This window comes from Lichenostomus cassidix, chromosome Z (genome assembly GCF_008360975.1).
Source record: "Lichenostomus cassidix isolate B80296 chromosome Z, HeHo_3.0, whole genome shotgun sequence".
NCBI classification, from domain to species: Eukaryota; Metazoa; Chordata; class Aves; order Passeriformes; family Meliphagidae; genus Lichenostomus; species Lichenostomus cassidix.
Window position 1 is genome coordinate 7,188,236 of NC_139511.1, and position 23,436 is coordinate 7,211,671.

At 40.2% G+C, this 23,436-nt stretch overlaps 1 protein-coding gene across 5 annotated transcripts in view; it reads right to left on the reverse strand.

Annotated features, from left to right (window-relative positions):
- The window catches only part of APC (APC regulator of Wnt signaling pathway), an 88,656-nt gene extending 65,468 nt beyond the window's left edge, over nucleotides 1-23,188 (reverse strand). For 4 of the 5 annotated variants that reach the window (XM_085043497.1, XM_085043496.1, XM_085043495.1 and 1 more), the window contains exon 1: nucleotides 1,081-1,168. The gene's annotated coding sequence lies outside the window, so the exon portion shown is untranslated. Of the gene's footprint in view, nucleotides 1-1,080; nucleotides 1,169-22,990 lie in introns of those variants that run through there. The other variant, XM_085043494.1, reaches the window with a different exon arrangement.
- Nucleotides 23,189-23,436: the final 248 nt, after the last annotated feature.

Consider the following 23,436-nt stretch of genomic DNA (forward strand, 5'->3'; position numbering starts at 1 on the left):
GGTGGAAGAAGTACTTAAGAGCGGAAACAGAGCTATATTGTGCTATTCACTTATGCACTGAAATTTACTGAAAATACTCCTATGCAAACTAAGAAGCTGAGTGTTTCTTGCTACGCCTTCAAAAGGCATTTTTCAGGGTATGACTCTCCAAATCAAGTCAAAACCGGGCCCTACTGGTCCTCTGAAGGAAATCCTATCAAACGAAAAATACCCCTTACAGCCCACAGACAAGGCTGACTCCCCCACGTGAGTCAACAGTAAGAATTTTGTACTTCGACACAAAACCCGAATAGGATGAAATAATGTGGCAGCATATGTGTCCTCCAAAAATCGCCACACATTTTTGCAAAAGCAAGGAGCGCTCTGCTAGCAATGACCTAATTACTAGCATAAAAGCTGTGTATCTGACAAAGGGGAAGAAAAGACCCACTGCTTCATACATAATTTATTAAGATTTCCCACAGCATTCAGGTTAAGTCGCGGACCCAAGCACTTCTTTGTGATGTTAAATAAATCCGTGAGAAGTCAGCGGATCCCAGGGCGCGCCGAGGACGCAGAGCTGCCCCCCGAGCGGTCCCGCCGGCCGCCCACCCGCGCGTCCCCCGCGCTGCGGCAGCCGAGGCGCCGCCGCCGCCGCCCGTCCCTAACAAAGCCGGGCCGGTGCCACCCGCGGGCGGCGCCTCGCCGCCCGGCCAGGGGCACCTCGACGGCTCTGCCCGCACCGAGACCCCTGCTCGCCACCGTTCCCCCTCCTCCTGCCGCTCCTCCCGGCCCCGGAGCCCGCGCAGGAGCTCCGCAGGGCTTTGTGCCTCCGGCCGGCGCGGCGGGCTGCGCACGGTCCCGCCCGTGGCGGCTCCCCGTCGTGCCCGCCCGCCCGTCCCCGCGGCTGCGGGGCTCCCCTCCCCGCCGTGCGACAGCCCTTTCTCGCACCCCAGGTTTTGGTTTTTGCCTTTTTTTTTTTTTTTGCCTTTTTTTTTTTTTAAGCCGCGACGCAGCCTCCTCCCCCCTGCCCCTGCCCGTCCCAGGCACGGGGAGCCTCGGCCGCCGCGCCTCGCCCGTGCGGAGAGCCGCCGCACTCACCCCATGGCCGCGGCCGCCGCGCCTCCATCCCCGCGCCAGCGCCCGGCCCGGCCCCGCCCGCGCCACCGGCTGCGCCAGCGCCGCGCGCACGGCGCGGCCCCGCGGGTCACGTGCGCCTCAGCCAATGGCGCGCGTGACCGCCCCTGCCCCGCCCCGGGCGGAGCTCCGCGCGCGACCCCGGGCGCGTTCCCGGCGCTGTCCGAGCGCACGGACACCGAGCCCGCGCTGCGCGAACCCGCGCCGCTGCCGCGCCGCTGCCGCTCCGCGCCCGCCCGCCGCTCACTCGCCTGCGCACCGCAGAACGTTTTACACCTTTAACGTGAAAATGAAACGAGGTTCTGCGAGTGCTGTAATAAAAACTGCAACAATTCACCTACTATCTCAAGAAATACACTGAGACATTGTCTCAAAAAAAGGCAGCAGGATGGGTGTCCTTTAAGGGCATGTCAGATTTCTCTGCGATGCAGTAAAACATTGGTTTCATGCATTTTTCAGATATGAAGTTGTTATTGCTACTTGATAGCTTAATAACAGATCGAATACGTGTACATTTAAGCTATATCAAATCAGAGCAATAAGCACCAGTTGGAAGAAATCTAAAAGAGAAATTTATGAAATAAATCAATTGATGAAATTATCTTCAAATCCCCTTTCAAAAATGATCTCTATACAAGGGTAAGGATGTAACAACGTATTCATGAGGACGACTTAAAACCTCACAGAAGCACACTACTGAAATCCAAGAGACAGCAGAAATTAAGCCATTTTCCAGCTGTTTGAGCTTGCAGTCCATATTTTCACATTAAAAACAAGTTCTCTATAACTATAGATAATATAGACATATTATAGATAATAGTTATAGATAATAGTTATTTATAACGAGTACTTTAGGGATGTTTCACAGAAACAGCACAATAGTGTTATCTTTTTAATCCCCTAGAATGATTCAAGAATAAATTTATGGGCAGCACAACCCAACTCAATAAAATAGGGCATGATAGAAGACATCTGAAAAGGTGCAATGGTTCCTCACCTAGAGCAAAAGAATGCCCTTCGCTGTGGTATGTTACATAAATTATGGAGTTCCATGCTTATACATATGGACACAAGGACAGATAACTCATTGAAAACATATATCCTGATATGCCTTCTTATAATTCTTCATTCTGCCTATAATAATTCTTTTGATTTGCATGAAATAAGCAGACATGTGGTCTCAACCTCGTGGTTGGGATGAGATGAAATTAAATGCACTGCAGGCCTGTGCATGCAGGTAAGTAATGTGTGGTGCAATTGCTCAAATGCTATTAATTTAATTTCAGCTGTTTCCTCATACCTCCTTTTTCCAGTCATAGAAGGAAACAATCCAGACTCGGAGATGCTCTTTACCAGATAACCTTCTATCAAACATCTTCACAATTAAGGGGATATGTGACATATGATCTGCTACCTTCAGGATAGGTTTGCACAAGCTCCTCTCTGACTTCACCAGTATGGCACACTGCAGAGATACTGTCACTTCAGCTGTGATGGTAAAACATTTTAAACCAAAGTTAAGTGGGCCACCTAGTCAAGGGTGTTCCAGGCTATATGATTTTTTGCTATAGAACTTCTGTTAATTACAGTAGTCATTGACATACTATGATTTATGGTGGTTTATGATCCACTCGATTCCATTTCAGAGCAACCAAGTTCATCCTCCCTCAGCCGCAACAAATTATCACAGCACTCTTAACAGGTGCAAAGTTTAGAACCTGGCTAGGCATTAGACCTAAAGCCATCATACTTGGTAACTTTAGTGATATACACCACTGCTCCACCCCTCAGAAAAGCAAAGCAAAATGCTCCCAGTTGATATTCTGAAGCTCTCTCCATCCTAAAATTATTTACATTAGCATAAGTGTATATTCAAATAAACAGAGACACAACTCAACACCTGTGTTACCAGTTGGCAAGTTGTTGCAATAGGAGTTGTAGCTTGATACCAGTCAGGTTACTCCAGTAATAGTTTTAAATCATGTTCAGAAGTGGCAAGTGCAAGGTAGCCTGGAATGACTACTTTAAGTGTGCAAAGACAACACCAGAGAACCAAAGAAACTGAAATCCTATGTACTTTAAAGCTAAATTCCATACTTAAAAGTGAAAAACTAAGCTATGAGAAGTAGTTAATTTTCTAGAACTCAAACCAAGTGTATTAAAGATGGAAGGCTACATAATGTATTAATTTACACACATTATACTGAATTTTGTGCAACTCTGAAAAACTAACTGTAGTTCTCACTATGTGAAAAGATTTTTGCTAGTCCTGGTTAATCCTTTCTGAGTCTGGGAGTTACAACTTGAGCAAATTCACTGCTCTGTAGCCTGAAGTCCCACATTTATTTGCAGAACAAGCAGAACCACAAATTCTTTAATGCTTTCTGCCAAGATGACAGCTGAGTGGGAGGGAAAGAGCTTTCCCGTCCTCACCCATAGTCATGCTCATTCTGTTATTACTTGATACACATGGTAGTTTATGGTCTGTGTCTGTGTCACATGCACTTGTCTCTGCAGCAAAATCCAGTATTAAGTGAAATGCAATTTAATAAACAGCATGCTTTGACCCTTCCCATATTGCCTCTTCCAGTGATGTTAAACCATTGCTATACAGGCAAACAGGTGAATATCTTCCCTCAAAACTGCCTTCTATGTGCAGTACTGGATTTTCATAATAAAACTGATACCAACAAAACACTGTTTGAGGGAAAAAAAAAAAAAAGGTCAGGCTCCCAGGAAAAAAAGAAAGGAAATGTACAGAAAAAAGTCTTCTTTAGACTGAGTTTATTTTTGGCTAGTTATTTTCTATGTGGCAGATGGAACAAGATGGCTTTTTCATTCTTTGGAAGAAACCATTACCAAGATAGGCTTAGAAATACTTGCAAGACATTACATAAAATCACCTTCAAAATCTATTAGAAGACACAAATCTCTGCTTGAATCCATGTAAGCTCTAAAATCCAAAGGACAGAAAATTTTAATATCGAAAAATACTTGTTCAGTTTCAAAATACTTCTATTATTTTTGACAAGATCCCTGAAGTCTACTCAGCACAGCACAGCATTCTCAAATAGACAGATGGGAATTTGGGGCCAGAAATGGAAATGGCAATATTTGCAACAAAAATTGCATTAAAATCTATGCACTAAATATTTCTCATTGCACTTATAAAAATCCATTTTGAGACCAAATAAACTAGTAATTAACTGTTACACCCCACTACTAGGTAGTCCTAATTAGGATCTCTGAATAAGTTAAGATCTAAATTTTTTAAAACATAAGGTATATTTCCCAAAATATCTATTTGTTTCATAAAATCACAACTATTACAACAAAAGACGCAAGAGGTTTTCTGGTTTTAGATAGGTGGCTCATAAAAGGGACAGTTCTCTCAACCTTTGCAACCTCATCCTCTGCAGCAATACTCTTCTCCCTAAAGGCTTTTCACTATTTAATATATTTAAAGTGATTGATTTTTCATTATACATCATTGAATATGCACAGAACTACCTCGCTCAGAGACCCTGGGCAGGGAGTGGCTGCATAATGAGCTAAATTCCCTCTCTGGTGCCAGGCACTATGGCTGGCATTACCTGTAAATGTGAAACAATAGTGCTGCTGAGATCTTGCCTTCAGAACTTTCTAATGCAAACTCTGGCATTGACCTGCATCAGACTGCACTTTTTAGAAAGGTGGTACAGATTTCATTAACAAAATAAACTGAGGACATTTCACATCTGTTTTACATAGACAAAAGTTTAATCTCAACATTGGACTCAATGACATATTTCAACAGCTGCTGTAACCAAAGATTGTCTTGTGCCTTTCAACTTTACATGGGAAAAAAATCAATGAAGTTGAACATGCTCTTTGTTTCTTATTTTCTTTAGTACTGGGAAGGTACTTCATGTCTCTCACTATCATACAAAGACCATGTTTTCTCTGAGGCCTGTCCTTACCATGTGTGACGAGGACCAGTGAAAGTTTGTATATACACACTTAAGAATACTCACAACTTGCTCCCATAACTGGCATTAGTATAACTGTTTTGGCCATTAAGAGCTGCAGCCCTAGTTTCTCCATCAAAATTCTCCCAGAAATATTGCATATAATTTCCCCAACCATGGGAACTTCCAACTATGAGCACTAGAACAGTCATCAGAAAAAGGTCTCCTGAGAATTAAGAACCTAAAGGGCTGCTTTTCTCACACAGATGAAGAAAGAATGAAGAAAACCCTGTCATTTTTCCCAATGCATCATCCAGAACACACGCAGTAGTCCTACAAAAACAGACAGGAATTTTCTGTACTGAGAACAGATTTTCTACTATAGCAATGTACTAAATTCCACCTTTTTTTTCCCCCGGAAAGTTGTGCTACCAGTCCCTGAACTTGAGAAGACTTTTCCACAAGCAATGACAAGGTCTGTCTTTCACAAGGGTCAATTAACTACCCCACAGACATGTAACATAAGCTAAATGAGAAAAGCAGAAAAATGCACACTCTTTAGTTATTTCATAACTAAGTCAGAGGTAAAGAAATACATCACTTGCTCTTTAAATCCTTTACTATTTAATGCTCTCTACTGTTTGCCAATTCCATACTTTTGTCCAGAAGTAATCTGCTCTCTGGGGCATCTCCCGCTCATACTTTCTTCCCTCTCACTAAGTTTTTCCATCTGTATGAAGCTTTCTTGCTTAAAATAAAAAAAAAAAAAGATAATAAATTCAAGGAGAAATACTGCTTCCTTCCTCACATCTGTTAGCTCTAGTATGGAGCCATGGCCCAATCTGCCATATTAGTCGCATTTTCTAAAAGCAGTAAAGCAATAATGAAGAAAGTTGGTTTAGAAAACCATTAATCCAATAAATTTCACACTCTATCTCAGCTATATAATAAGCACCACCTGACAAAACTTTGTGTCACATTACCTATGATTTCCTCATCGTCTAATTAAGAACGTCACACCATCCTGGCATTATTTCACTTCACTTCCTCTGCTGTAGCTCCTTCAGGCTTGTTAGGTAGTTTACTATACCTGCATATTGTAATTTTCACTTTGTACTTCATGGATGCTGCTTATTCAATATGCTAAAGGGCTCAACCTTTAAAGAAATCTGGAAGCTGATTTTAGAGATGTGAGCTAGGAAACTTGTCATTTGTCTGTAACAAGCAGAAAATGAATTCACAGTGATCAGAGTTGACTTTCAAGTGCAGTTTACCCCACTGATGGGGCTGTGTTGGTATGTGCCAATCCACCCACTCCAAACCTCCAGCAAAATAAAGGCTTATCCAGCACTTTTGAAAACCTATAATTACACCTTTTAGCCCATCTGTAATTCTGTTTCTGTAGTCTGTTCATGGTACTGAAGGCTGAACATCTTCCATTTAAAAGCCCTTGTTTAGCATACCTCAGGGATTCTGTGGTGATTTTTTTCCAGAGGAACAGTTATTCCAAGAGGACTTTGCTCATTATTACATACTACTTCTCTTTTCCCCATTTGGGCAATAGACAAAAAAATATGTTTAAAGAAAGACAAAAAATGGTATGTTTTCCCATGTTTCTTGGGGAGTGTTAGGCTCTGGATCTGTCTGATGGCAGATCTGCACTGAATTGCAAAATGAAGCCCTACTTTGCTGTTTCTTCAAACTCAGCATCAACTATAAGAAGGCACAGTACTCACATCACACATGGATGATTGCACGTCCAAGTGCATGGTCAGATTCAGTTTCTTGTTACACTGTGGTTGACAGAGATCCCTGCTAAATAAGATGGATGCTCCATAGTTATATAAGGTTTATAGTGCCCAGGAGCACCCCAGAATTCTATACCACTCTGACAAATAGAAGCTCCATCAGTGGAATATTTACCTTTTTCTTCACAATCTTCTTTTCAGTCCTCTCTTATTTTGGTTTGAACCAGATGTTCCTAACGCAAGAACTGATTTCTTGTAAGCATTCTGACATTTTAGTAGTAATAAATCAGTTAGCTGAAGGTCATCTATTTAGCTAAAGGTCATCAACATGTTTTTTTGCCAATAGTATTGAAAAGGAGGGAAAGATAATTTTTACAGAATCCTGTAAGCAAAGACCTTTTCCAAAAAACGTATGTTAATCAGGACCATTCTCCAAGTCTGCCAAGATTAAAAATGTTCTAGCTAGAGACAAGATTCTTAAAACCCACTGCATTCAGAACGGCTGTAACAAGGTCTAGAAATACAAAGATCTTGCTAAGTCATGACTGGGAGTTCTCTCAGCATAATTATAATCTTTTGAACACTTAAAATTAGGCTCAAACCTTAGAGGCTCTTAGCTACAACAGTACAACTGTATCAAATCAATCTAGAAAAATGATCATTTACAAGATAAAGTGTTGGCAAGGAATCTGAGGACACTTATATCATCCTCAAAAATATAAAAATATTCCAGATTTCAGTACATAAAAGTAATTACTAGGGAGTTTGAAGAAAAACCACAAAAAAAAAAGGCTTGCCAAGGAAGATTTATGCTGTATGGTTTAAGGAGTACAACTTAGCTGGTTTAGAAAGGCTGTTTTTTATCACTGTATACTAAAAATAGTTTTAAGTGTCACAAGTTTAAAGAGATCCATCAGCACAAATCAGACAAACTGGAAATGAATTTCCCAACATTGCTGCAGTTAATCAAATCACAAAAGTTCAGTAGGAACTGAGCCCACAGGTTGAGACAAGTTATTTCAAAAAATATAATCTTTTACTGTTCTGCAGCCTCTAATGTAAGGGTCACACGAAACAGTGCTGGCATCCACTCCAGGACTGAAATACAAGGAAGTTTACAATTCAGTTAATGCTGCAAGAACTTAATTCCTTGCAGTGTGCATACATTTACAAGGTCTTGCAACAATTATAATCAAGTCTCACATCACCAAGATTGCGCTGATTGCTTGGTCAGGTTAAGAAAGAAAATCCTCCAGCTCATTTCTTGAGACCCATACAGAACTTCACCATTAATTAATTTCTGTGCAAGCAGAGATGAGCTGCTGTGGAAGGCAGCACGCCTGCAGAATTAACTCTATCTCAGCCGAAAACCAGGACAAGAAAGGACTTGTGCTCTCAGGTAGCACAACCCTCCAAGACACCTGGCCAACATGCAGTTTTCTTACTCACTGCCATATTAATCATTGTGAATAATGATTCATGTCATATTTTTGGGCTAGCTTTTATTTTGGAAGCATTCTTACTCTCTTCAGCTTATTTATTCACCATAAAAATGTGTTGTTGGATGATTTGGGTCTCACTCCTCCCTTAGAGAATTGCTGTTACACAAGCCTCTAGGCAATGGTGGCATACTAATTTTTCCCCTCCTCTTCTGGCACACAGTTTATCCAGTTTATTGAAAGTTAAAAATACACAGCCTCAATTCAAAAGACAGGAAGTGGGTGCTAGGAGTTAGGTTTTTCTTTAGGGGTTTTGAATGAATGACATCTTTAAATCTTATTTTCAGTAACACTAGTGAGATGGAAACAACTATTTTCCTTTCATTGGAGAGGGAATTGTTTTTATAAAACTCTCAGAAATCTAAAGTATCTTATGATATGTTCTCCTAATAATGAAGGTCCAGCTTACTGAATAGCCAGTAGGGGATAAAAATTACAATTTCATGATTAAATTATGTAATGCTGCAACTCTGTAGAAACACTCAGGTTAAGATGTAACAATTAAAAAAACTACGAGGAGAAACATCTTACTAATTGCAGGTGTACTTTGCATCTTAGATTCCAATCCCTACAACCATGGGAATGGAACATTTTAATTAAACGCAACAATACTTAGAAAAGCTTTCTGTCACTAGAAGAATACATTTTCTCGTAACATATAACCCAGATATTTCAATCTTAGATAAAAAATTGTATTTTCAAAAATCTCCAATACAAGTCAGCTAGAAAACCAACCCTTAGTGATATTTGACACAAATGTTCCTTCTCAGCATGGATTTGCATTCCATTGATCCATCCATTACTCTGTTATAAATGTATATATTTCTAACCAAGTCCTGAATCCTTTGCTATAAATAATTTGTAATGTTTTAATGTTAAAACTCAAACTATTCAAGTTTAACATTTGCCTGTGTCCTAGGTTGCAATATAGATGTAGCTAAGTATTCTATTACCACCAGCTGTGGGCCATTAGCTGCTATCACCTGCTAATGACCGACTCCGGATGACAGGCAATGGGCCATCCGTTAGCTGTTACCAGCTGCTAATGACCCACCCTGCATGACAGGCAATGGGCCATCAGGGACCCACCGTGTGACTCATGGACTTGTCTCATCCCATTGTGGGATGCTCTGCCCAGGAGGGAGGAACCAGGTGTTCCCACGTGGATATAACCTGGCCTTGGAACTGCCTGAGCTAGCCCTGTCTACTGGGTTCCCAGAGGACCAGAGCTACCACTGGATCTTCAGCTGGAGACTAGACCTTCACAGGATCACCGCTTCAACTGGACTACTTCAGTTGGACTGCTACTACCACCCTAACAGGGTGTTAGGTTGTATCTGACTTTGTCAGTGCTTTTCCTTGTATTATTTCACTTATTTTTAATTTCAATCTTGACTTGTGATCTCCCACTGGTTTGTTTTCAAACCAAGACAGCCTGGCAAACCCAAGCAAACTGAGCAATCCCCAGTAAACTCTGGCAAACAAACATAATGCATTCTTTCTACACAAACAAAAATTCCAGATAGAGTAGTCTTGCAGGGAAACTTAATGCCTGAAAATTAAGGTAAACTGAGAGCTGAAGAATTTTAAGTATCTACCAGAACACTGAAGGAGTTAATTTTACAAGCTAATTACCCCAGGTGGCAATAGAAAGGCAGAAATCTTCACAGTAGGTAATACTTGTTCTAACAAGGAAGAAACAATAGGAGAGCTCCCATGCCATTGACAAAATCCCTTCTGTCACATGAACAGAAAACCAAAGTCCTTTTCCAGAACCACAATAGGCAGTAATTGAAATTTTCTTATTCAAGACTATGAATGAGCTGTTCTCCAGTCTCACTTCTTTATTTTTCTGTTTTAGTTTTTTTTTGCCCCATCTTGTGACCTGACACTTGGGAATTTTGCGTGACATCTCACACACACACACACACACACACACACGTGACTAAAGTCATCTGGATGAATGACTTGACCAGAACTGTCCCTGTGTGCCCAGATGTGCATCCACCACATAGAAGGGTGGAACAGCACCTGTGACAGCACATGGCCACTCCAGCATGTCCAAGCACTTCCAGGAAAGGCTGGAGTTACAGCACGACTTCACTGAGTGAGCTACAAGAGCAGGGGCTTTCTCATCTACACCTGGCTGATACTTTTCCTGGTGTCCTCATATTTACTGTTTTTTGTTCTTCCTTTCCCAAGAGTAAATGCTGGGAAGTGCTGGTAGTGAGGCTCATGACAGCGTTATTGCCCAGTCCAAGTGCCTGGTAGTGTTCTGCACTGAGGGCTAGGAGCAGTGGAATTGCTTTAGCACAAAAATCATGTCTTTTTAAGGATTTGAGGTTTTCACAACATAAAGCAATTCTGAAGCCTATGGGGCTTCTAGAGAACAGAAGCAATATAATTATATTTAGAACTTAGAAAATGCAGAACAGAGGCAAGAATGATGAAAAGCACTATCCATCCATGCTCAGAAATGGTACAGGAAACTTAAAAGAACACAGACTGAATAAAACAGAATTCTTCTTCAAACAGTGAACTAGGTGGCAAACTGCCCACGCAAACTGCATATTACTTGGCATTGTAAAGAACTTACAGACAACTACTTGGTATTGTAAAGAACTCCATCACTTACATGTCACTAGTTGGAAAATTTTCAAATAATAGACACTGGCTAAGGAAGTAACAGATAAGTACATTCCAAAGCTACCTGTCTGCAGAGCAGCTGACTTTTAAGACAAGAGTTAATATATTGGCATATAGCAAAAATAAAACTTAGCCACGGCAACACTGGAACCTTGAAGGTAGGCACATCTTCCCAGTATTTTATGAACAAGTTAAAGCATTCTAAACCACCTGAGACTTTTAAATCAGAAAACAGTGAATTACAACCAGGCTTTGTCATTACAACTAGTTTCAGGTCTTCCTTGGTGCATGCATACCAGACTGTCACACGGACTCTTCAGTAGCTTTACATCATTCAAGGCACTATTTCACTTGTAAAAAAAAAAAAAGAGACCAGGACATCTTGCTCACAAGTAAAATCGAGAGAGAGTGATTTGGAACAGTATAAAGACAGTCATGTACAGACAAGTAGTCTTTCATGGAAAAAAAGCAATATACAAATCCACTGGTTTTAGAGGAAGACAAGCTCTCTTTCTCCATTCAGTAAATTCTTTTCAGCTTCCAGTACTTGAAACATTTTTTTGGGAAAAGCTCTATGAATCAAGTCTAGTTCTCAAGGTCTTAATGACATTTAGACATTTAATTAGCAAGCCATCACTTGGACTGGCATCTAAACCTTTTGTCAGAGACCTAATTCTGTGCCAATTCAAACACCCCATTAGTCTTATATTAACTAAAAAGAAGCCTCATAATATTCTGGCTACTGGATTGCACTGGAATGCATTAACACCACAGTGGAATGAATCCAACTGAATGGAAGGCTATAGATTTACAGTGTATGTATGTTAAATTAACAAAGATATTCTAGGACAAAAATATAACAACCATATATGTGCATGAATTGGTATGCAGGCATACTTTGTGCTTCCCGGTGCCCTGGACGAAAAGTCACTGACATTCAAGTGAGAAAAAAACCCCAACCTAAAACAGGCAAAAAGATTGACTTAATTAAAACTGTTTCACTGATTCCAAGCTACAACCTGCTCTTAAAACTTTCTACAGCTCATTCTCAACCATATTTAGACACTTACATGTGTGAATTGAGTATCATTATTCTGTGTTGACATTTCTCCCACAAGACATATTCAGTACATAGAATTTTTAAAAAGTCATTAACATATATAACAATACATATAAACAAATAAGCTATATTTGGAACCAAAGAAAAATCACAGTAGCAAGTGCCCTTTTCCAGCTTGTATTTCTAATTTAGATCTGTAGTTTTCACTGAAGTAAGAACAAAACACAAAATGTAGAAAAACGCTAGAGCAAATGCCAGAAGTCATTTGCATGAATTCTGTAGGGTTTTTTCCTTGCTTTTGTGGAAACAGAGTCACTACTCTACTAGACTGGGCTAAAATTAGAGTCCTTTAAAATCAAACACTTGTAGTTGAACAATCTGAGTATCATGGAACAAAATCCTAATAGTGTAATTCTGTTGAAATGAAGGGAAAAAGGAAGGCTGGTACCAAGAATGATTAAAGAAATTGATATATGAGGAAATCGGGAAATATTCAGTTGCCTTTAATCCTGATATTGCTAAAGTCTGTAAACAAATTTTTTAGTATACTGTCTTATATAAACAAACCCAATTTAGCTTTATGTTAAAAAGCAACTGTATCAAAGGATATATGGTCATATATTGGATTTTGCTAACCTTGGAATCTCATGTATCTCAGCACTGCCTGCTGACACTATCTTCTCAGCAATGACAGATGACAATTGTAACATCAGGGTTACTGGCACTGAAGCTTTTAGTCCAAAACTGCTAACAAATAGGGTTTTGATGCCAGAATCAGCTTTCTTTTTTTTAATTGGTTTAGATCCTGGTGTATAGCAGGTGTTATACCGCAATTGTTTTTGTCATACAGCACCTGCTGAGAGCCAACAATTTTACCCAAACTTTATTCTATATCCAAGTCTTTCATGACTAATACTGAGTAATCAAGGAGACTTTACTTGAGCCCTTGGATTGCAAATCCTGTGGGAAACAGCTTAGAAAAAGTAGAGCTCTTAAATGTAGAACTTTCTGAGCAGAAAATATGGAAGCTGCAAACAATCTCAGTGAGAGGAGGCAGGCATTTAACTCCAGAAATCCCATTATTCAAAGCATATACAGTACTTTCATTGAAGAATGTCTAACTCAGATACCTGTATCTCTTCCCCCACAACATAGCTGAATTTTAAAAAACACAACTAAAATCCACCAAAATCCACAAAAAAACAACCAACCAACCAACCAAAAGGAGTTTGACGACTTTGGTCTCATATCCCTTCTACTACAGTAGAAGAAGCACAGCTACTTAGCCCTTTACAGCTTATGCTTTGCACATCATAAATGGCATTTTTTAACTCAAAGAACCCCTAAACATGAGGAGGATAAGAGACACTCTTCCCTTCAGGCAAGCATTATGGGCACTGAAGGGCATTGGTGCAGGCCTGAAAGTACAAACTTTTCTTTCAGAATGAAAGCTGATTTCCCTTTGTCATGGAAATGAAGTGTCAACTTACTTACTTGAAGCTTTTACTGAACAGCAAAATGGTAAGATGGCCAACATTTTCACTGAAATAACCACGTTGCTACAGAATACTAAAATTCCAAACCAGGAACTGCATTAGCTACATTAAAAGTACTTTTTACTAAATAGGCAAGAGCACTGCAAAGGTCACCCGCTTGAACCCTTAAAAAGACAATAACTAGACTTCTGACAATGTTTCAAAGCTTTGGGCACTAGAACTCACCATTTAATTGTATGAAAAAGCTTACAAATGAAGGTATGCCAAATTTCTGGTCCTAAGAACAAGCTTAATTTTTTTTTTGAATGGTAAAGACCAACATGACCAACCATCAAGATCAGTATGATTACCAAAAGACTTTGCAACACACCAAAAGATACTTTCAATTGCATTTTCAAAACACATCAAATATTAGGATGGTGTTTTAGAAACAAGTAATCACGGAAAAGACATGAAATCTGAGCAGCACTAACCAAGATGGACAATAGCAGTATGACACTAACATGTCAGCAGCTTGAGACAAAGTGGAAGTTCTTTGCAAGACTTGCATCTGAATTTAGACAGCACTATTATGACTTGTGCCCAAGAAGAACAGGTGAGGAGCTCAGCATTTTTATTCTGATACTGTACACACAAAATACAGTTTAATAAAATGAAGAGCTCATTTGATCAAACTATTTCACTCCATTTCCAAAAGAAATATCTTGTTTCGTAGTTTGATGAAGGTTAGCACGTTCCAAAGGATGTTAGACTTACAAAATCAATGGAGGTAACTATTGATGACTGAAATGACAATCAACACTGCTGCAATCAAAAAATGTTGCACCATCCAACAACGTCTTTACAGATGGTTCAAGCAGGCAGTGAATGGATTGTATCACTAAACTAAATCAAAGCTAAATTAGGCAACTTTACTCAACTTTTTTTTTAAAAGAAGCATTTTAAATGTTTCAGTTATCAATGATACATGAATGTTTCAATGTTTCCATTAGAATTAAGAGGAAACTAAGAGCTGTTACTACATCACACAAGCAGAAGAAACCTTGACCATATATGAGGGATAACAAGTAGCATGACTGCTTCCTGTAGAACGTGAACATATCTGCTCAAATTCTTATACCATAGCCTCACAAAACACTTTTCCTATAGCTAGTGCATTTCAGGACAGTCCTGTTACCATGTCTGTTTCCAAACAAAGTTGTTGATTTTTTTCCAAAGAGTCTATGTAACAGTGGGGGGAAATGCTGGAAAATTCTTTTAACCTTAACACAATAGTGCTCGATCCCTCTCCATGACTAATGCTTAGTTTTGTACCATACAGTACTTAGTTAATGATATAACTTTCCCAGTAACTTTTCTAATTAATTTTTTAAATTAACTTTTCTAACTTACTGTTTTAATTAATCATAAGCAGTGTAAATTTCCGCTCTGTCATCTGTCAATGTAGCCAGCATTTAGCAAGGTTTGTCATGGCCTGCTATTGTGGGAACATAGTTTAGAAAAATTACTGCAACTTTGCTAAACCAACTGCAATCAACCTTGATATGCTTCAATGATCTCTGACCTAGGAGGAGGTTAACAAAGGCTGGGAGAGAGATCTGTTGATGAAACTGGACACAAGGAATGCAGAATTTATGGACCCCAAGGACATTTTGCAGAACCCTGCAATAAGAAAGTAACAAAGACAATTCAGTAATTGTATTGAAACCCTCTCTATCTGGGATAAAGATAATAAAAAGACTGAAAATGTGGACTAATTACGATGAGAAGCAAGAAATCAATAACCAGAATAATCAATAACAAGAAGACAGAATACTAATTAATGAAGATAATTACCCAATTTACAGACAATGAGCATTAATTCGTTTGCTACAATGTATAGTGAAAAGTTCTGACTGGGTGTGGATGTTAGGTGGAGCTATCCCCATGCACTCAGCACACTGAGTAATGTCAACTTCCTAACCTAACAAACTGGTTGGAGAGTTTATTTCAGTGACGTGTCTGAAACAAAAAACACTTCTATAAAAATTACAAACTAAAAGTGTACCCTCCAAGCTACTAAATTGCAATGCCCCCAAGTAGGTATCAACATGGCAGATTTCTTTCCCATCACAACCTAGTTATGCTCCCAAACATAGCCAAAGCAATGTTCACTAATGTTAACTACGCAGCGGGACTTTCTAAAATGTATGTTAAGCACATAAATAGTTTGTACATAAAATATAGTAATGTACATACTAACTATGAAAAAACGATTACCCTCTCGCACAACAAAGAGCCTGCATATGAGTGAAAAAAGCCATTTTGACAGGCAGTCCTCTTGTAATAGCATATACCACTGCTTTTTAACAGACTGTGTAAGCTTGATCTTCAGGTCTGTGTGCAAGCAATAACTAAACCTTCCCCTTCTTGTCCTTGCAAACAAAAACACTGAAACACAGGTCCAGCTATAAACTCACCTCAATTTTACCCTTCTCTGCAACACTTTTTTTGTAGTTGTATGTCAGAATTAAGGGAAACCAAGGGGTGGCATGAAAAGCAGTATTATTGTCATCAAACTCCACTACTTGGCAAATCAATAATTTCTGAGAACAGAGATCAGCTTCAAGCAGGAACTTCACATGCACGCTGAGAAACAGCTACCTATGACTATCAGGAAAATTGTCATTATAATGACTTGCCTAATGAATTGTAGAGAAGAAAAGAGTCTACAACTCTATCCCAAAAGAGAAGGACACAAATTTATTACAAAACTACTTATAAAAAATATTAATTATACAACCTGAAAGCAAGAAACACTTGTCAAAACAAAAATCTCTGCACACTACATGCCATATTTCTTTGTTTTTAATAACACACTGGAATTTCCATGAAATTATTCCAACACAAAGCCAAATTACATATAATGAGTAGGCTGGACAAACTACTTACAAAAATTCTGATGTAGTAACACTTTGCTTCTATCACTCTGAAGTTTACACTGTTTCTCCAAGGATACTACAAGAAGCAACATGGGACACAGATCCATTCTGTATGTATCTGAACATGAGGGCTGGGACCAAAGATATTCACATAACTTTTGCACAAAAAAAGTCTTGCAAAGACCCTGATGGGTAATTTCCACTCAAGTTACAGGGATACATTTAATATTGCAGTACTTTTTATTTTCACCTTTATTTTTGAACCTCATTTCTTACTTATATAACCAGTCTGTGTTATATTTTTATTCACACTCTTACTTTCCCGTATTCCTGAAACCAGATACAAAATAATACACATTAAAAACACAAACAATTCATACATTAGGAGACAAACCAAAAGTAGCTGGAATCCACTTCAGCATACACAGTGGCAATTGTAAGTTCTATCCCGACATGCTTACTCAGGCATTGAAGTAACTTTTTTAAAATCAAAGAACCATTTAAGTTGCAAAAGACCTTTAAAGTCATCAACATTAATAACATTGACAAGCACTCACTAAACCATGTCCCTAAGTGCCACAACTACATGTCTTTTAAGTACCTAGAAGACTTAAAAATGGTAACTTTTTTTACCACTTTGTGATATTCCATCACTTCCCCTGGCTGCCTGTTCCAACACTTGACAGAAGAAATCCAACCTAATCCTCCCCTGGTGCAACTTGTGATTGTTTCCTCTTGTCCTATCATTTGTTACTTAGCAGAAAAAGATCTCCATCTCACTACAGCTTCCTCTCAGGCAGTTTTAGGGAGCAATATACTTCCTGCTAAGCCTCTTTTAGTTCAGGCTACACATCTCCAGCTCCCTCAGCTGCTCCTCATTTAACTTGTGCTCCACACCCTTCCCCAGCTCTGTTCCCTTCTCTGGACATGCTCCAGCCCCTCAATGTCTTACTGGCTGTGAGGTGCCCAGAACTGGACGCAGCACTCAAGATGTGGCCTCACTGCTGCCCAGCACAAGGGAAATGGTCACTGCCCTCCTCCTGCTGCCCTATGATTGCTGACACAGGCCAGGATGCCCTTGGCCTTCCTGGCCACCTGGGCTCATGTTCAGCCATTGTCAACCAGCACACCCAGGTCCTTTTCCACGGGGCAGTTTTCCAGCCACTTTTTGCCCAGCCTGTAGCGTTGAAGGGGTTGTTGTGACCCAAGGCAGGACCCTGCACTTGCTCATTTTAAACCTCATACCATTGGCCTCACCCACTGATCTGGCCTGTTCTGACCCCTCTGCAAGTATTTTCTGCTCTCTGGTAGATCAACACTCCTGCCCAACCTAGTGTTGTCTGTGGACTGTCTGAGGGAACACTTCATTAAATCGGGTTGGCCACTGGATGCTGGGAACCCCTCTGGTGCCCAGCCACCAGCTCCATTCACCACCACTCTCTGGGTCAGATGTCCAGACAGTTTTTCACCCAGTGACACTGCACTGTCCAAGCCACGAGCAGCCAGTTTCTTCAGGAAAATGCTGTGAGAGACAGTGCCAAAGGCCTTACTAGAGTCCAGGCAGGCAACAGCCACAGCCTTCCCCTCATCCACCAAGCAGGTCACATACCACAGAAAACCAGGCTGGTAAAGCAGGACCTGCCTTTAATAAATCCACGCTAGCTGGGCCTGATCCCCCTGGTCATCCTGCACATGCCACAGGATGGCACTCAGCACAGTCTGCTCCATGGCCTGACCTGGCAGACCTGAATCAGAAGTTACCTCACTACCTACACAGAGTCCACAACCCACAAACCCCAGTACAGTCTGTAAAACAACAAGCTGGTGGCGGCTTGAGGGAAATGCTTCTCATTGATCAACTGAATTTCAGTTTATAGTATGCAAATAAATATCCAAGAAACTGCAAAGTACAACCAAGTACTATACTGAGTTTTATGACTTACTTCAATAAAGTGAGAAAACAATGAGACAAACTAGGCATGTTTGAGTCATACACCTAAATTTCGGTAAAAAATGCGTTAAATTGGAATTTGTAACACTATTCTACAAGAAAAATTATTGCCTAGTTCTAAAGAGGTTCTTGGCTGAGGTCCTTTAAATAGAACAGCAGCAATGTGGACTTTGCATAGCAGGGGTTTCAGAGAAGAGAAAAAGCTCATGTGATCCTGAGAACCTTTTTCTATTAATAAAGGGAGAGCCGACTCACACAATTTATGCTTTCATGATTTCTTTGCACTCTTGTCACACAACAATGAGAACTCCTAGTTTCCTTCCAGTTCCCTCCACATGCCAGTTACTACAAAAAAGGCCAATCTACTAACAGCCAAACTCAGCTCTGTGAAACTCAGCACCTTTCAGAATCTATTTAAAGCAGCCAACAATCACGCCATTAACAGCACAAATAAGAGCTTTTTATTGATATCTGATTTCCAGAAAAATAAGCAACTTTCACTCCAAAAATTTAACCTGTGTGTGAAAAGCTAAGTCTTAAGTAATGGTTGTGTATGTCACTAGAATTCTACTATACGATAAGAATATAAAGTTCATATCTTAAAAAAAACCACAGCATTAAGAGAGGCATCATTACACTATTTCAAAGAGCCAAGAATATTTTTATTTTGAAAATAAAGTCAACAAGAATAAGGTCTCTACTACAGATTAATATTCTATCAGTTTACGGTTAAACTCACTCCTGAAGAATAACACTAGACTTATGAAAGCCATATCAAAATGCTATTGATACTTGAACTTCAATGTTTTAGTTTAACATTTCTGTAGAGAAATCAAACTCCTTGTCCTCTAATACAACCGGACTTACTTATTCAGAAGATATTCTTGTCTACTGAATTTTATTTCTTATCTTCTGAAAATCCATGTGGAAGTAATGGCAAAATGAATTCTCTCTGATCTCAAAAGGCATTAATATTTTTAAAATTTCTTATTTCCACTAGCAATGACTAATATTTAATAAAGAATGACTGCTTTAAGACACAAATGAACATACTCATGAACCCAATTAATCTTTGGCAGTCAGTTCAAATTAGCATATACTATCTTTGTGACCATGACCAGCAAGCAATATCAGAGGGACTTGTTAGAGTAGCACATTGAGACACCAAATCCAAACAATCTTTTTAACCTTTCCTCCAACCACCTACCTCCCCCCTGCCCTTCACTGGCACATGCCATCCCTGTTAAACTGAGGTACAATATTGAGGAAATGCCTAGTAGCTTTATCACCCAGTTACAACTGATGCAGCTCAGTGCCACCTTTCAACTAAAACTGAATGGCAACCATGCAACAACTCGTGTTCTACGACAACACACCATGATTGCTGTTGAAATCACCTTCACAGTTATTTTTAACACCATTTTGATAATGACTGCTGTTGAAATGATTGCTGTTGAAATCACCTTCACAGTTATTTTTAACACCATTTTGATAAAGTTATATTTGTAGTCATAATTCAAGTTGATTAGGACCAAAATCCCAACAGTGTGAGGTATTGAAACATTTCAAATTGAGTATGTTAATCTGAAGGATGCCAAAGGTTTTTTTACTATGAAGTAAAAGTGGTTTTGCTTTGCCAATACTGGTAAAAAATGGGTGATGAAAATAATATGAGCTTGAACAGCAAGCAATTACAAGATTCAGTTAAAAATCAGTTACAACTATTTCCCAGTTGAGTTCACATAAATTCATTTAATGTGTTTAGTACATACATTTTTAAAATTTACAGTGGAAACTTCTAAATATACTTCAATGATCATAAAATAATCCTGATACACTTTTTTCTTTTAACATGCATAATATTGATAGTTTCATTAAAACACGAAACATAAAAAAGTCTGTATTTTATTAACCAAGCTCATTACCTACACAAATTCAGTCCATTAAACAATTGCTTATTCCATCAATATCCTGCAAGTTACTTAAATATCCTAAAATCGTACTGTGAAAACATTGTAACTTGACATAAAAAGACTATGTATTGCTTTCTAGTGTCCAAATTATACTGAGACAACTCAAATGAGAATATGAGGCACAACAGAAAACCCAAAGGACTCTTACACTGAGTTTCAGGTGAGAGATCACAGAATCAACAGATTTCTACTGCACAACGCTATGAAACAAATTCCAGGAAGTTGCAGATGTAGAAACAAGATGCACACTACCCTAAATCACTGCTGTACTTTCACTTCCCACTCACAGGATGTGTAAGGGTAGAAGGGACACAAGAGCTTATCTGGTCCCAACTCTTAGCTCAAGCAGGGTCATCCTAGAGCATATTGCTCCAGACTGCGTCCAAAGAATTCTGGAATATCTCCAGTGAGGGAGACACCACAGCCTCTCTGGGATATTTGTCCCACCATGTGATTACCTGCACAGTAAAGAAGTTCTTAGTCATATTCTGGTGGAACCTCCTGTGCATCACTTTCTGCCCATTCCTCTTTTCCCATTGCTCAGCACCATGGAGAAGAGTCTGGCTCCACTCTCGACACCCTCCCTTCAAATACTTACAGACATTGACATGATTCCCTCAGAGTCTTTTCTTTTCAAGACTAAAGAGGCCCTGCTCCCTCAGCCCTTCCTCCATGCACCCATGATACCTCAGAATAGCTTGCTAATATTTCCGAAAGTGTTCATCTAACACCAGTGTGAATAATTCTGTTTATTGTTACTGAGCTGCTTGAAGCACACTAGAAAAGTTATCTATTAAAAACCAATTCAACCTATTTGGCTTATGCAGAAAGAAGGAATTTTCAGAATTTAGCCAAAATGAAGTGAGCCAATCAAAGTTTTCTTTCTTTGTCATGACAGGATTAAGAAAGATTTACTGTTAACTCAGCTGTTTATTTTAAAATACAATGACAGAGAGATGTTAACTGCCTTACTCTAGAGGTTGTCTAGCTAGAAAAGATTCTAGAAATAACCTAAAAGTATTTATGAAAAGTAAATATATATAGATATAAATTATATATATTTCTGTATAAAGTACACACAAGGTACTGTAAATACAAAACGCAAGTGTTTATTAGGGCCAACAACTACTAGTTTAGCATCAATACAAACCAAAACAGTATCAGAAACTCTTTGCACACAGTGGCACAGCACACTATTGTGTTTTATATGGTGTAAAAAACCTGTATTTGTGATGTAAATTACATGGGAAATATTTTGTGCAACAGATGCCTGGGTACCAACACTTGACATACCTGAGCATGGGTTTCATTGCATGGGGGATATGCACAAACAAGGCAGACTGTAATATATGTTTTGGCTCAGCAGAGTTTCCTATTGTATTTCTTGGAACTAAAAAAATAATTGAGTAACTATATAACCATATGGATTTCCACAATTTTCTTTTCTCCTTTATGCAACCAAGAATACATATACCTTTCACCAAATGCTGTATTTTTTTGACACCTAAAGCATGCAAGGAGAGCAAGTACTTGCAAGGCCTTTGTCAATGGGCAGAACTATGCTATAAATAGTCTTCACTGTAATTAAAGGAAAAAAACATATCCAGGAAGTTCAAGTTGAAGCACAACAATAATCTCATGACGTTTACTTTAATGTTTCTTGATTTCTTAGGATTGGATGAATCCATCTGGCATACAATTTTTTTCACGGCCAGTTTAAAAATATAAGATTACAACACCCGGAGAGGAAAAAGTTCAGTTTCTCAGCATTTCAATTAATGCACTTAACTCTTGATGTAGACTTAACTTACCAAAATGTTAGCAGTGCACCTGAAGCAAAGTTTTCAAACCTGTGCTTCTCCACCTGTACATAGAACTATCTCCTCTTGTTCAGCCAGCAGCTGGTAGAAGCAAGTACATGAAAACAGATTCTGTAGAACCGTATTTTATTTTTTCAGAAAGTTTGAAGTTTCTGTGACAGCTTAACCAAAAGGCATGTCTTCACAGTAGCATAGATCACTACCATTACATTGTTTACAGCTGGGGGGACACACAAGGCAACGGCAAACAAGTCAGATAATTTAGTACACCTGCATCTTCATTTCTCTGCACTTAGTGAAGTCTGATGTTTACAGAAATCTGAACTATTTTGCTTTACATACAGTCAATTCTGAAGCTGTGAATGGCCACAAAGGCTAGAGATGCTCTGGGAACTGAGGCTGTGGTCACAGACACCTGTACACACCCACCCTTCATCACAGGAGGTCAGAGGGCACATGACACCAGAAACAAACCCTCCTAACACAGAGTTTCCCGGTTAATGACTCGTTTAATAATGGAGTTTTCAAACTAAGGTTTTTGCAGGTCAAGACCTTTAAATATCTTTCCACAGGGGACAGCGGCTCAGCTCTTCCTAAGACGCAGCCTTCGTACTCCAGTGGTACTGAAGCTATGGAGTACCTGAACGCTTCCAGACTTATTTTGAAGAGCCAAACCACTAAGTGACGTCAAATTACATTGCGCTACCGCAAAATAAATAATGAAAAAAAAGGAAAGCAAAGCGGGCTTTGAGTGACACGCACTGGGCCGGGCGGGGGCAGCGCCCGAGGGCTCATCCCAGTCCCGGCACTCACCTGTCCGCCTCGCTCTGCCCCCGCCAGCGCCGCCGCAGCTCCTCCGACGCCTCCGCCGGGCCGCCAAGCTGCGCCCCGACCCCGGGGCGGTGAGGGGCGGAGGGCAGCCGCGTATACGGGGCAGCCCCTCTCCCTCCTCACCGGCTCCCTACCCCGGCTCCCCGGCTGCTCATCCCCGCCGCGGAGCTCCGGAGCACCCCCAGCCACCTCCTCCCCAGCCACCTCCTCCCCAGCCACCTCCTCCCCAGCCACCTCCTCCCCAGCCACCTCCTCCCCAGCCACCTCCTCCCCAGCCACCTCCTCCCCAGCCCCTGCCGCTGTCCCTGCCCAGCAGCCGCCTTCCCTCAGCCGCGGCGCCGGCACCGCGTCCCCCGCGTCCCTCACTCGCCGCCCCCGGCCAGTCCCCCCGCCACCGCCATCTTGTCCGGGAGGGGAGAGGGGAGCGC